The sequence below is a fragment of the Pholcus phalangioides genome, unplaced genomic scaffold, assembly GCF_987345545.1.
Source record: "Pholcus phalangioides strain wild (caught in Gottingen) unplaced genomic scaffold, Ppha-v1.0 ptg000024l_1, whole genome shotgun sequence".
Lineage (NCBI taxonomy): Eukaryota > Metazoa > Arthropoda > Arachnida > Araneae > Pholcidae > Pholcus > Pholcus phalangioides.
This window is the reverse complement of record NW_028301616.1, coordinates 23,152,184-23,166,234: the sequence shown is the minus strand read 5'-3', so window position 1 is coordinate 23,166,234 and position 14,051 is coordinate 23,152,184. Positions and strand designations below refer to the sequence as shown.

General features: G+C 36.5%; 1 protein-coding gene across 6 annotated transcripts in view; it reads right to left on the bottom strand.

Moving 5' to 3' along the window:
• Positions 1-12,071, bottom strand: part of LOC149069012 (poly(rC)-binding protein 3-like) — a 111,977-nt gene extending 99,906 nt beyond the window's left edge. The window contains exon 1 of one of the 6 annotated variants that reach the window (XM_089251200.1): positions 11,967-12,071. The gene's annotated coding sequence lies outside the window, so the exon portion shown is untranslated. Of the gene's footprint in view, positions 1-11,165; positions 11,237-11,622 lie in introns of those variants that run through there. The other 5 variants (XM_089251195.1, XM_089251201.1, XM_089251196.1 and 2 more) reach the window with 5 other exon arrangements.
• Between the last annotated feature and the right edge of the window lie 1,980 nt (positions 12,072-14,051).

The following is a 14,051-nucleotide window of genomic DNA, read 5'->3' as shown; positions in this document are numbered from 1 at the left end:
ATAAGATGCTTATCTTCCACTATGAAGGTTACCGTCAAGGTACACGGGCAGGCCAGTCATTTGAGAGGAGGGCGATTGCCTCGGCTTTAGAAAATACATTAGAAATGGTATATAAAGTATATACATACATTTAGTACATGTTCTTTGCCCCCCCCCCCCCAGAAAAAGTTGAAATGACGGTCCTGTCTACGGGTTCGAATCCGGGCAAGAACACCAGAAACAAGTTCTTTATCTACCGAGCCTGGGGCGACCACCGATAAATGGCGCCTTCATTTCCCACCGAACTCCACTGGTTAGAAATTGCCATACAGCGATTTATGACTGGAGCTGGTGTGAGATAAAAGTCATGTAAATTTCAGTGAAATCGCTTCGTTAAATTTGTTTAATATATGCCCTATTAGAAAATTATCCAAATAGCTTTATACATTCATATTTCAATTAAAAGCACACTTACTACACATTCTGTGCAAACAGGTGGATATGACAAGCCATGTTTCTTTCCTTAGAGATGGAATGATTATTAATCGGGGCCGAATAAATGAATTTTCAATGTTCTGTTGATTTTGGAGCAGAATACTGTGGAATCTTGCAATAAGGAACACCCAGGGAACCAGATTTTTTATCCCTTAAATAGGTGTCCCTTCTTCAAAGTTTCTCTTAAACGAAGGTTTGACTAGAATTTTCTTAAAATTACTTATAAGAAAAATTGGTATTTTTCATTTAAAAATTGAGGGTATTTCTGAATGATTTAAATTTATTTTTTATAACGTGATTTTACATTCAGAACAAATAAATTAACTCAGGTATAACGATGCTCAATGTAAAAGAGGAAAACATCATTTTACAGGATTTATCATTACAGATGGAATATATTAACAATTCTGGAAGTGTATTAGAACCAGACATTAATATTATAAAAGTGATTATATCGTTATAGAGGGTATCATTATTCAGGATTTTCACTGTTAAAAACACAAATTAAGTTTTTTTATGCCATATGATCTGGATAAACAAATTTAACAAATGGTATATATTGCAAATAGATGTTACTATAAAAACATAATTTTTATAAAAACTTAAATCCGTTTATTTTACCTTTTCACTAGAATGCGCGTGATGTAAGTTAGGATACCAATATTCTTTTTGTGTGTGTGTGTGTGTAGAATGTAAAAGTGGACACAATGTGAGAATGAATTTTTGTTAATTACAAAAACTCATATCCATAATGGTGTCCAGTTTTTCTACACTTTGCATGAATAGCGGAGTGACAACACATATCTACACCATAGCCTGACAAATCAAATATAAAAATTAGGAATCAGCCAAATTTCTTAGGCACCAAGCATATATTTTGTTTGTCAGAGAAAAATGGTCCAAAATAATATTGTTTTTCATTTGTCTGGGATTTAAAGACCTCTTTCTATGTTGGTGGGACACGCTTACAAAAATTCTGAAAACTTTGCAATGTGTTATTCGCCAAGCTCTTATTTACGAAATATTCTTTTGTCTTTTTTAAACTCAATAGCAATAGCTTTTCTCTATTGGTTCATGTTAAATGTGTGGAATTTGTACTAGATGTATGGCTAAATACCCGACTGAATTGGCAAAAAAAAAAAAAAGAGAGCCAGATATTAATTGAATATTTGTTTTATCTAACTCCAAAAAGGGGAGGGATCTGTTATTTGGTATCCAAAGTAATTTTTTGATCATTTTTTTGAGTTGTAAATTATGAAGGTCAAATAACAGTGGACATCACAACTTCTCAAAGAATGTTACTGACAAACACCAAAGTTCCCATCCTCTCAAATCAAATCAGAATTGGAACGAGTGGGAGAGACTTTTGAATCCTTAAGAGTTCTTTTTGTTTTAGGAATTCAGCAATGGTTACTTATGGAATTTTTTCCTATTAAATAGTATGGTTTGATTATTTTCTAATAATTAAATTTAGTATTTATAATTTCGTTAAAATTCTAATTTGGTCATGTAAAGTTAAAAATCATTACATTGCCACTACAGAGTATACAAAGTCAGTTTTCTAGTATTCACTTTATACAGTGACTGAATAGCAAAGTGGTAAGATGCTTGTCTACCAAAATGCTGCCAGGTATGCAGGTTTGATCTTTTGAAAGGACATAGATAACAAGTTCTTTCCTTACTGAACCTGAGGCGACCACTGATAGATGGTGCTTTCATTTCTGACCTAACTTAATTAGTAGTAAATTGGTGTATGGTGATATGAGCAGAGTTTGGTGCGTGTGGTTAAGCAGTAGTAATGTTCAATTTATGAAGTAATCCAAAATATAAATGAAACTTCAGAAATTATAGCTTTACCCCATTTATTTGAATACAATTCCCTTTGCTCTGACATCATTTACCAGCATGAGACATAGCCATTGTGCGGGTATAATGCGTCTGGGATCCATTTCCCCCATTTTCTGTGGGCAGCACAGTGGTAACCATTGCAGTTGGTTTTCTGATATTCTACAGCTTTTAGGTGCAAATGTAAACAGGTTTCCCACGTAAAAAGAAGTCTGCCCACAGAGGACAATCAGACCAACAATACAAGTCACAAAACACAAATATTCAGGCATTTGCTACCTTAGTTTTCAGCTCGGTAGATGGAACGATTTTTCGAACACATGAAATGTATGTATATATATATCTCAGATATCATTAATGCATTGAGGACACATATACACCTGAACTTATCCTTGTGTGTACTATCTTGAGTAGATGTTTAAGATATGAAAGCACATTTTAGAAGTAGTAGTATGGGACAAAATGTGCTGTGTCTGTCACGTGGGGTAGATTTCTGAAGAGGAAAGACAAATGTGAGCCCGTCTTACCTTCTATACATATTAGTCTTACCATGCAAACATCAAACGTGCAACATTCAAATGGCAATCACAAAAAAGCACGCTGAATCAGTTTCTCACGTCTAATTTCAAAGGTAGATCGCAGCATCTTAACACAGGACATGCACTATACAATGCAGAATAACTGATTTCAACAGTCACTTCTTAAGAGATAAAACTGTAGTAAATGGACCAGGATTGTGCATTTTACCACTGTGTCTAAAGCAATGGTTTTTAACTGGTGCTCCGCAACCGCTAGAGGAAAATAAAATAAATCAGTAAATTCGATAAACAGATGAAAAAGAGGCCAAAAGGGTTCCGCTATATGAATCATATACTAAAAAGAGCTCCTCAAGTCAGAAAAGGTTGAGAATCGTTGGCTTAAAGCATAGAACGTAAAACACAAGATCAGAATATGCGAAACTGATCGATAATTATTTATATTGTGTATATAATTATTTCATTTGTTGAATAAATAAAAGATGCTCTTCCACAAGACCCAGCCTCCTAAAAGGTGATGAGAGGAAGTTATCTTGCATAACAGCTCTGGGCATTCTGGGCTACACTGAAGCCTTTTATATGACAATACTGCTAGAGTATTTCAGAAATCAGCAAACATATGTCACTGAAATGGGTTTTTTTTCAATGATCAACCAGGTTCGAATATTTTTGAAAAGGCATTACATAACTTTTTTCTTCCTTGCCATAAATTTAAAATACCATCCTTTGCCTCAATTGTGCAAAAATTTAAAGTGAATTTTTTAAATAATGATTTTTTCTTTTCATTTACTATCAGATAACATTTTTTCGAAAATTTTTATGTTACTGGTACTGCTGTGGGCATCATCATCATCATCTGGCGTCCCATAGGGGAAAAGCCTAGGCAAATTTTGTCCATTGCTCTAACACCAAGTGGTTCAACATGAGTTGTGGGTCATGTGAAAATGAAGAAAAATATTATTCTGTGGAAATACCCAGGGTTTGGTGGTTGCTCCGGGGACGAGAGTTATGGTATCTATTACCACATTATATTGAACCTCTGTATATGGGAGATTATGGAGAACCGCAACCGGTAAAGCCATGTCAGAAAATTTGAGGCTGCTCCTGTCTGTGATGCCCTTTTAGAAAAGGAGCAGAGAAGGTCTCAGGGATATGGCTGAGAACTCAACATGAAGTTATTAAATAGTCATGCATGAAAGTTCTAGTTAAAGCAGAATTGTAACTCACCATGAATTTAGGTGTTTAGTGTAATTGAGAAAATTTACCAGGTTGTAAATGCTGGGAGCATTGACAACTTCACTTAGTGTCACCTGATGATCACCGAAGTAGTTCCTTCTCGGGATAGAGAAGGCGGGACATCGTCCCACATAGTGGAGTGGAGTTTCGTCTTCTTCTCCACACGCAGGACAAATAGGTGAATCTGTATAGCCACAGTTGTGTAGGTGTTTCGCTAGGTTAGCATGACCAGTGATTATCTGTATAACCTGTCGAATTTGTTTCCTGTTCAATGTGATAAGTTTTTTGGCAATATTCGGATGGGTTCCCAAAGGCCAGCTTGGCCTGTCTGCAGTCCTGCCTTGAGTTCCATTGCCGCATGTGTTTGTCTTCTATCCATTGTTTGACATCTCCTTTGATGGTTGACATAGAAACAGGGTAGAAAGGTTCAGGTCCAGATAGCTTCATGTTCGCTGCCTCTTTGGCTATCTGGTCTGCTAGTTCATTTCCCTGGAAATTTACGTGACTAGGAACCCAGTAAAGGTTGATGTTGTTGCTCAATGCGGCCAAGTTATTCAGCATGTCAGTGCAGTATTTTACACACAGTTGAAACTTGAGGAAGCTGTCAAGAGCCAATAGTGCTGCTTGGCTGTCAGAGAAGATAACAATTTGTTTGTCATGATACCCTTTGGTAATCAGACTTTCAGCCAGTGTGGCTATTGCTAATACTTCAGCTTGAAAGACTGTGGACGTTTTGCCTAGATACAAATGTATCTTATGGTAGTCAATTATGGTTTTGCCTCAATTGCAAAAATTTAAAGTGAATTTTTTAAATAATGATTTTTTCTTTTCATTTACTATCAGATAACATTTTTTCGAAAATTTTTATGTTACTGGTACTGCTGTGGGCATAGCTTTGAAGAACAGTTGAAAAATCAATCACCACCACCTTTTTAACCCTTTGATACTCGGATAATGGTGCTGGATCTGAGAGATCCAGTTCCTGTTTGCATTCTGTTATGACTGCACAAGAAGTTAATATAAAACTGGAGAACATCCCCTCCAGTTTTATACAAATACAAAAGCTGAAACAGGTAAAAAGGGTTGGGTTTTTGACGTCAAAATATTTATTCTTTGTGTAACATAGTCACTTTAAACATTACATGCAATTAACGTATGTATTTCCAATGGAAATTTTTATAATGAAAGGCAATATTTGAGGTTTTAGATGGAGGATTTTTGACGTGACTGTCAAAAACCTGCCAATCCTGGTAAAAAGCCCGCTGAAAAGAGATGCCCATAAAAAATATGGATAAAATAATAGTGGTGCAGTTTATATTAATACATCTGATTTGTCCTATCACTTTTTCCCAAAAATGATATGTATTTGTGATTACATGATCGATTTTCGGTTGTGGATCTCATACATATAACACCATTGGTGTTATTCCAGAGGGATCACCATTGGAATGTTTGCTGCATGACAAAATATTTTTTAGTTTAAAAAGACAAATAAAACCAAGAATAGGTAACACCTGACACGTTTCAATCACTTTATGTCAGAGCTTGACAAATCCCAGCGCCAGATTGCACGATGACTAAAAAAATTAGGATTGTGCCTAAAATGTTTTATATGTGGTTACTAAATTGAGAGTCTGGACAACACAAAATTTTTTGGAATTCTTTGTTCTTCTCAAGAAAAACAAAAATGTTTGGCTTCTAAAATATTATTTTGGAATGGCGTCTAGATTTTGTTGTGATTCATCAAGCCCTCTTTTATACCAAAGTCCTTTATGTCATTGTCAAAGACTTGTCTGTTTGTGTAATCTTTGAAATTGGCATCCATAAGGATATTGGAATGTGTCGGGTGTGTGTGTGTGCGCCTCAATTGTAATGTTGAGTCGAGCGTTTATAGATGATTAAGCAGTTGGAAAGGGTACAGCAAAAACACAAACAGACCAACCTCTCCAACTATGATTTTATATACACATTCCTCATACTTGTAGAAACCTTATCAAAAAATTTTTACCAAAGTTATATATTGCAATCGTGGCTGAACTAAGAGAAAATGTCATTTGCTTTCTGTTTAAAATTCAGTTGATAACTTTTCTGGGTTATTCACTTTAATACATAATTAATCATCATCATCAAGACTGATTTCCCAAAGGGTGTGTCTAACCAATGTCCAATAAGACAGCGGTTAGACACACCGATTTTGGTCATTCACATGCAAGGATATCGGAAGTGTTTCGAATCCGCGGGTACTCATCTCTTGAGCCTTTACATACAAAATTTTTATTTCTGAATCAATTCTGAGGATGCTCAGACCCATGTTACAAATTACCGTGGGTTGAGAACCAACAGCACCACCGGCTCCTATGCCACTGCACAAACATGAACAGATTCAAACAAAATTTTGCACAAACAGTAGCGCAAAAGTTTGAAGACCCTTGAGTTATACCCATGCACTAGTGTTAAGGGGGAAGGGGAGTTTACAACAGCGTACTGTGATAATTTGTTTAACTTTTTCTCATGGCCTATTTAGTTCCCATGTGATACCGCTTCCTTTCTTGAATATCTTTTGAACCCTTAAGCTCAATTTAATCAGTTTTTAGTCCGAGCTACAGTCCTAGTACAACAGGGCCAGACAAATTGAAAAAAATAAAAACAGGTGCTGGACAAATGTTAGGAGCTAAACATTTTTTCCTCACGAAAAATTGTCTAAAATAATATTTTTCTGAATGTTATGAGATTTTTACAACAGCGGAACACCAAATAAGCAGAATTGTGATAAAATATGTACTTTAAGGCCATACAATACTCAGAACATGCATCCTGGCATGTATATATTCATTAGAAATTCTTAAGAGGAATGTGTATGAGGTGCATGCATGGTTAAGTAGTAGTAGTGAAATAGAAAACTTAATAAAAATATAAAAAATTCAATGGCACACGTTAAATTATAAAAAACGTCAAGCACGCACAATCTTTATTCTACAAACTAGTACCCCCCCCCCCCACTCTGCAAAAAAGAAAGCTCACATGATTCTATACTTTATCTGCAGCCCCCCCCCCCCCGGACATTCTATCAGCTTTAAAGGGAAAATATGGCCTAATTTAGGAAACATGGGCCTAGACTAGGGTTTGACAAATTGCAAATAAATCTTGGTGTCAGAACAATTTGTTTAGGAGCCAAACATTTTTCCCTAAGAAAAATAGCCGATGTCTGAACAATATTTCTATCAACTTTTTGAAGTATAATGACTGCCTTTACGCTATTGAATGATATACCGATATAAATTTCAAAAGCTTTGTGTTGTTCTCAGATAATAATTTAATGACCACACATAGAAAAGTTTAGACGCTAATACCAATTTATTAGTTGCCATAGTGACCTGGCACCTGGGATTTGTCAAGCCCAGACAAATGTTCATGTTCAAGCTTTTATTTGCAAGTGCTAGCACTTAATAAAAGCATGATGTATGTGCCTAATTCTGCACTTACAAGTTCCTGAGATAGACAATTCGAATAAACATTCTTGGCAAGGCCGGGTTCCCCACCAAACGTTAAGAAAATGGCCAATATATGGGGTGCGTAGGTAACGGGACGTGTGGCATTTTACTGGTGAGCCGTTAATCCTAGAGGTATACTTCCAATTAGGAAAAGTTTTCAAATAATGTGTGGTACTCAGATATGTCATTCATGCTGCAAGGGGTTGTATAGTTACTAAAATAAAAAAAAAAGTTAACTTTTCATACAGTCCCCATGTGCCCCAAAATCAAATTAGAAAGTTGTTTCCCTGTCTCGCCTGATGCCAACAAAAAAAAATCCATGTTTCTAAATGCCAGATTCACAGATATATTTGAATTTGAAAAATGGAGGGAACCTAGAAAACAGTTCTAAATGCGGGAAAACCATTTTAGTCGAATATAATGCTTTTCTAATAAACTTTTTCAAGGATGAATATATACTGCGAGTAGGGTGACAAATCATTGGAAAGGGATAACCATGTCTGAAATTCATTGTTTGAGAAACATATTAACCAAAGTAAACATTCCAAACGTCATTGTTGAGGCCATTTCAAGCATTTGTCCAGCTTTGAGGCACTTTCGAAATAGTTCACCAGTAAAATGCCACACAACCTGTTACCTACGCACCCTATATGGAAAATAACATAGTTAAGTCTATTGTTCTATTACTTTTGAGGACCTGTTCTCGAAACAACAGTTGTTCCATCCAAAAGAAATGCTTGGCTACAGCTCTTCCATGCTCCTCACTCAAATTGCATTCAAGAACTTGCATTATATCAGAATCAGTTCAACACCAATAGCAATTGAATAGCACCGCATTTATTTCTAATGATGCTATAATCTATATACAGTATATAAAATTTATTTTCTGTATGTCTGTGTGTTTTAAAAACAAATTTACAGTTTTAGAATAGATCTTCACCAAATTATATATATAGTTGAATCCAGTTTTAACGAATACCGGTATAACGAAAATATCGTTTAAATGAACACTTTTCTAATCTCCCAGATAAGTTTAAATAGGGACAATGGAAAAGACGTGGAATTCCTTTGTAACGAAATTTCGTTACAACGAAGTTATTTCTCCGGTCTCTTGGAGTTCGTTATAGAGGGATTCGGCTGTATATATAAAATAGACCCCCCCCCCCAATTAAATGGCAGGCTATTTCGAAAGTGCCTCAAAGCTGGACAAATGCTTGAAATGACCTCAACAATGACATCTGGAATGTTTACTTTGGTTAATGTGTTTCTCAAACAATGAATTTCAGACATGGTTATCCCTTTCCAATGATTTGTCACCCCACTCGCAGTATATAGAGAAAACCCGGGCAGCTGCTGGTATTTTTGCTGAGGATATAAGGGTCAATCAAGGATATATAATATAAAAGCTTTCATTCACAAGTATGACAGATTTCGCACAAGCTTACAAGCAGTATCAAGGAAAGTTTGAAGAATCTTGAGTTACACTCATGTACGAGCGTTAAGGGGGTTTACAGCAATATTTTGATAATTTGCTTTAATTTTTTGTGTACTTTACTTCCATATTCCAATTTCCCCCCTTTTTACACATAAATGGTGATCATAACACTGAAAAGGGTGAAAATATCTGGTCTAGTCCTTCTTAGACAGAAAATCAAAAAATTTGTTTTTATTATCTAATTGTTTATCTCGAATTTCAATCTATCAACTGATTGATGTTTCAACAATAATTACTCTGGACGACAATGAAATCTATCTGACATGAAAATATACAATTCTAAATGATTTTGACCTGCTGAACGTTAATATCACCATGACAAGGTTTTATTCGCTCGTTCTTTTAGATATTGCCATTTAACAGTTTACAAGTGCTTCATAAGAATTATTATATAATGAAAAAGTGTTAAGGACCATAGAACAATGCCAGGGAAAATAATCAATCTTGATGCTGGGTGACTACTATTGGGCAATCGTAAGAGATACCCCTTATATCCAGTATAAGCGCAATGCGAAACAAAGTATGTGTCAGATATTGATAAATGTACTATTATGCTGCAATACATTTGTTTCTATATACAGTGGATCCTACTTAAAATATTTTTTCAAAAAGCTGTCATAATAAACACTGTAAGCGAGAAAACGCTCTAAACAGGAAATATTAAGGAGGATTACTTAGAGTTGGCACAAAAATAAGTTGAGCGAACAAGTTCTAAATAGGAACGTGATAAGCAGGATCGATTATACTTGTGTCGTGTTTTCATATGTATGCCTATATTATGTATATTAATGTTGTGCCTCTATACTGATGAAGTTTGTGTATACAGTGAAACCCCTCTTAATGCCACTCCTCTTTCACGGCCAAATAATAATCCCCCCCCCCCTTTGTTTATGAAAGTACTCTTTTCAAACCCCTGATTAACAGTCACCTCTTTTACAGATGAATTTTTTGTCCCATTGGTGTCTACAAATGAGAGGTTTTACTGTATAAGTGTTGTTTTTTTTTGTATAATTTTGTTTCCTATACACTTACGTTGTGTTTCAATCTGCTGTATTGTTATAGGTGTATTAAATGTGTCCATTTAAAAAAAACCACAGCCAATCCAGTTCTTTTAGTTAAGTCAACATAAGAAATGACTTGGACGCAGAAACTTTGTCAAAATTTGTTGTTCAGTGTTATTATATTAGTGATATATTTTAGAAGCAAGCTTCAGCATAAAAATTAAAAGGAAGTGTTCAACAATAATACATTCCAAAAACACGAAACGACACGAATGTGTCTTGAAAGGTAATCGCCAAAGAAATTTTAATTCTCAAAAATCCCATTCCCTTCCCCCCACCTTTTTTTTCTTTGACAAGGCATTCAACATGCATTTCTAAAGGCATTTTTAGTCCTACTTGTTGTGCCACCTCATTGCTTTCTCGCGAAATAAATCAAATAAATTCAATTCAACTCAAACAAATAAAAGATAAATTATAAATAGGAAAACACTTGTTTAACAAAAACTTGGCGAACTAATAGAATATAATATCTGAAAGGGATTACATACAACAACAAAAAATTTCTCATTAAGAAATGGTTAAAAACACTTCTTTACTTACATGAAATGATCAAAACATTATAATTCGGATTTATCCTTCTTCATTCGGATTAACCAAAAAATCACGATATAAACAAAATAATTTTTTCCCAAAGCCTCTAACATAGTACACAATTTTAAAGAGCTACTGACACAGCTTATGGGAAGGAAAATATTTACACTGGACTCGTAAAATATAGGGAATCGGTCAAGATGGTCATTTAAAATAATGACAGTAGGAGTGTTTCGTAAGTATGAGAATGAAATAAATGCACAATTTCAGTTTGAAATATTCGACACGATCAGACAAAATTTTTGAGTGTAAAAATGTAAATTAAAACACAAAACCACATAGGGAAGCCCTAGAAAAATCGCTTGGCCCTCGAACCCATAACACTCTTAAGATGACAGTGTTACAGCTCCTTAGATAAATATAACATACAAAAAATCCAAAAATTAGACTTCGTTACTTAATTGTGTATCTCGAAAATTTCAATCCATCAACTTACTGTTTCAACAATGATTATAATATAAGTGATATATATTTCGAAGTAAGTTTTGGTACAAGAATTAAAAGGAAGTATTCAACAAGTGTTCCACAAAATTTTCATTCTAACAACACGAACGTGCCTCTAAAGGTGATCAACACTGAAATTTTTTTTTTTCAACTCTCAAAAAAATCTCATTCCCTTCTCTCTCCCCCCTCCCCTTATTTTTTTGCAACAAGACATTCAACAAGAGATATTTTTAGTCCTACCTGTTGTGCCAGCTGATTGTTCTCCCGAAACAAACAATGAATTCAATTCAACTCTAACAAATTACCAGATAAAAATAAATAGGGAAAAGCTTCTCTCTTTTTCTTGGTAACAAGAACTTGGCAAACTAATAGAATATAATATCTAAATGGGACTTATATACACACACACACAACAAAATAAATTTCTCTCTAAAAACACTTCTACTTACATTGAATAATCAAAACATAATTACTCGGATTTATCCTTCTTTGTTCGGATTTATCGGAAATCGTGATAAGCAAAACAAACCGTTTTCTTCCAAAGTCTTTAACCAAAAACTGCACAATTTCAAAGTACTATTGACACAGCTAATGTGGAAGGAAGGGGAAGGAAAAAGAATTATACGGGAACTCGCCGAATATAGAGAATTGGTCAAGATGGACATTCAAAAAACGACCGTCGCGGTTGATTGTAAGTACGGTAATGGAGTGGACGCGATTTTAGTGCGAAACATTCGACATGATCGGACATACAGAGCAAAATATGTTCAACATATTACATTATCTCACATACCTACAGCTGCTTTTCCTGTGAAGCTTCGTTCCTCATCTCATCACACAACCACCGGTCTGCCCAGTCACGGTTGTTCCCTTCGCCTCGTGAGAATAAAACGTGAAGAAAAAAAAAAAAAAAACAATCTCTCTTCTCTTTTCCCTACCCTTCCCCCCCCCCTAACCATTTCGCAAATGTGTGCGACTACATAATGAAAACAAAAACAGTTGTTGGAACTCATTAATTGCTGAATCAATGAGATTTTAAATTGATGTGGTCAATGGATTTAAAAATTGTATCAACTGCGAACATCAGTTGAGAGAACTTTGTAAAAACTAGGTTTTCACCGGATGTTTCCAGTTTCGAACCAGTTTCCAGTGTTAGCGCACCAACCCCTCGACGAGTATAAAAAAACAAGCCTGCCGTTCGGAATCGGCAATAAATTGTAGGTCCCGGTCTAATTAGCCCTCGTGTGAAGAAAATGACCGTGGTGCGACAAAAATGATCAATGAATGATCCAGTTTCGATGTCTTCACCAACTCGATCAGTTCCAATGATGCTGTTTGCTCCCGAATTAGTAAAAAGACGTTTTTTTAGAACTGGACACTTCGGAAGTGATTCTAAGTCAATAATGGGCTCGCCTTTCTTCATCGAGCATCTTTGGATTCCAAGCACTCGCCCGATGAGGTCGAAATCGGTGTTTGCATCAGGAGGATTGTTCTGTTCAGAGGCGGGTTCACAGAATGGCTCGATCATCTCTCCAACAGCTGAAAAATAAAATTAGACAAAAAGGTGGTTCTCAATGATATGACTTATAAAATACGGGACGCGTGTGTTCACCAAGGTACGTTTGTGAACTCTGCTGCTTGTTCAAACCAAGTTGACGGCACAGTGATGCTCGGCGGAAGTATGTTTTTTGCTTCTTCCCAACTTCGAGGAGCGAATGCAAGTGAAAAAAAGTCACTTGTTTTAGAGCTGTCGCGAGCTGGATACCTGATTCGCCCTTGACAGACGCTTTCCTGACGCGCAGGTACAACAGATACGGCAACAACATGAGCCTGGGGGAAAAGATTGCTACCGCAGGGGTTACCACGCCGAGGGGATAGCGCACCAACCCCCCTCGATGAGCTTACAATAAAGGGAAAATGTCGAACGTTGCCATTCGGAATCGGCAATAAGTTGTAGGTCCCGGTCCAATTTTCCCTCGAGTGCAGGAAGTGGCCCTGGCGCGACAAAAAGTACCAAAGGACTGGGAAAAAGTCTCTCCGCAGAGAGCAGGTAGATCTTCAACATGATACGTACATAACATGAAAAATTCAAGCATTTACCATCTTCACTTCAAAATATAAAAGTCAGATGGCAGCACCAGCAAGAACACGAAACAAGCCCAACTCTGACAACACGAATTGAGTGAAACCTCGATATAACGGTACTATGGGTGGGGACCACAAAAATATCGCTTAAGAGAGATTATCGCCATATCGAGAGGCAGCAGTTTAATATTAGACTATGGGCGCTTCCAAATAAGACAAAAAACATCGTTAATTTTCCATAGGCGGAGATAGACATGAAAAGCTGGGGGGGGGGGCATGATGATGTCATTCATATATAATATGCATATACCGGCTCCATCATTGACTCGGTGGCGTGGGGGGGGGGGAATTTCGACTCTTTGGCGCCCAAGTGGCGAAGAGGTAAGATGCTCGTCTTCCACTATGAAAGTTACCATCAGGGTCTATGGGTTCGAGTCTGGGCATAGAACGTCAGAAGCAAGTTCTTTACCAACCGAGCCTGAGGTAACCACCGATGGATGGAACCTTCATTTCCCACCCAACTCCGCTTCTTGGAAATTGGCGTATGGCGATGTATGTCCAGAGTTGGTGTGCGGTACAGTAGGATCAGAGTCCTCTCGACTCGCACGGCCTGGGTGAGCCTAGATGTCAACTGATGACCTCTTGAGCAGAGTCGGAACTAGAGGGGGGACAAATGCCCTGGGAAGCAAAATTAAGGGGCGGCAATTTTAGGTGGGAACAAATAGCATCGTTATAAAATTATCGAATTTTGAAATTGTGGGGGGGGGGGGGGATGGCAAAAATCCTAGTTACG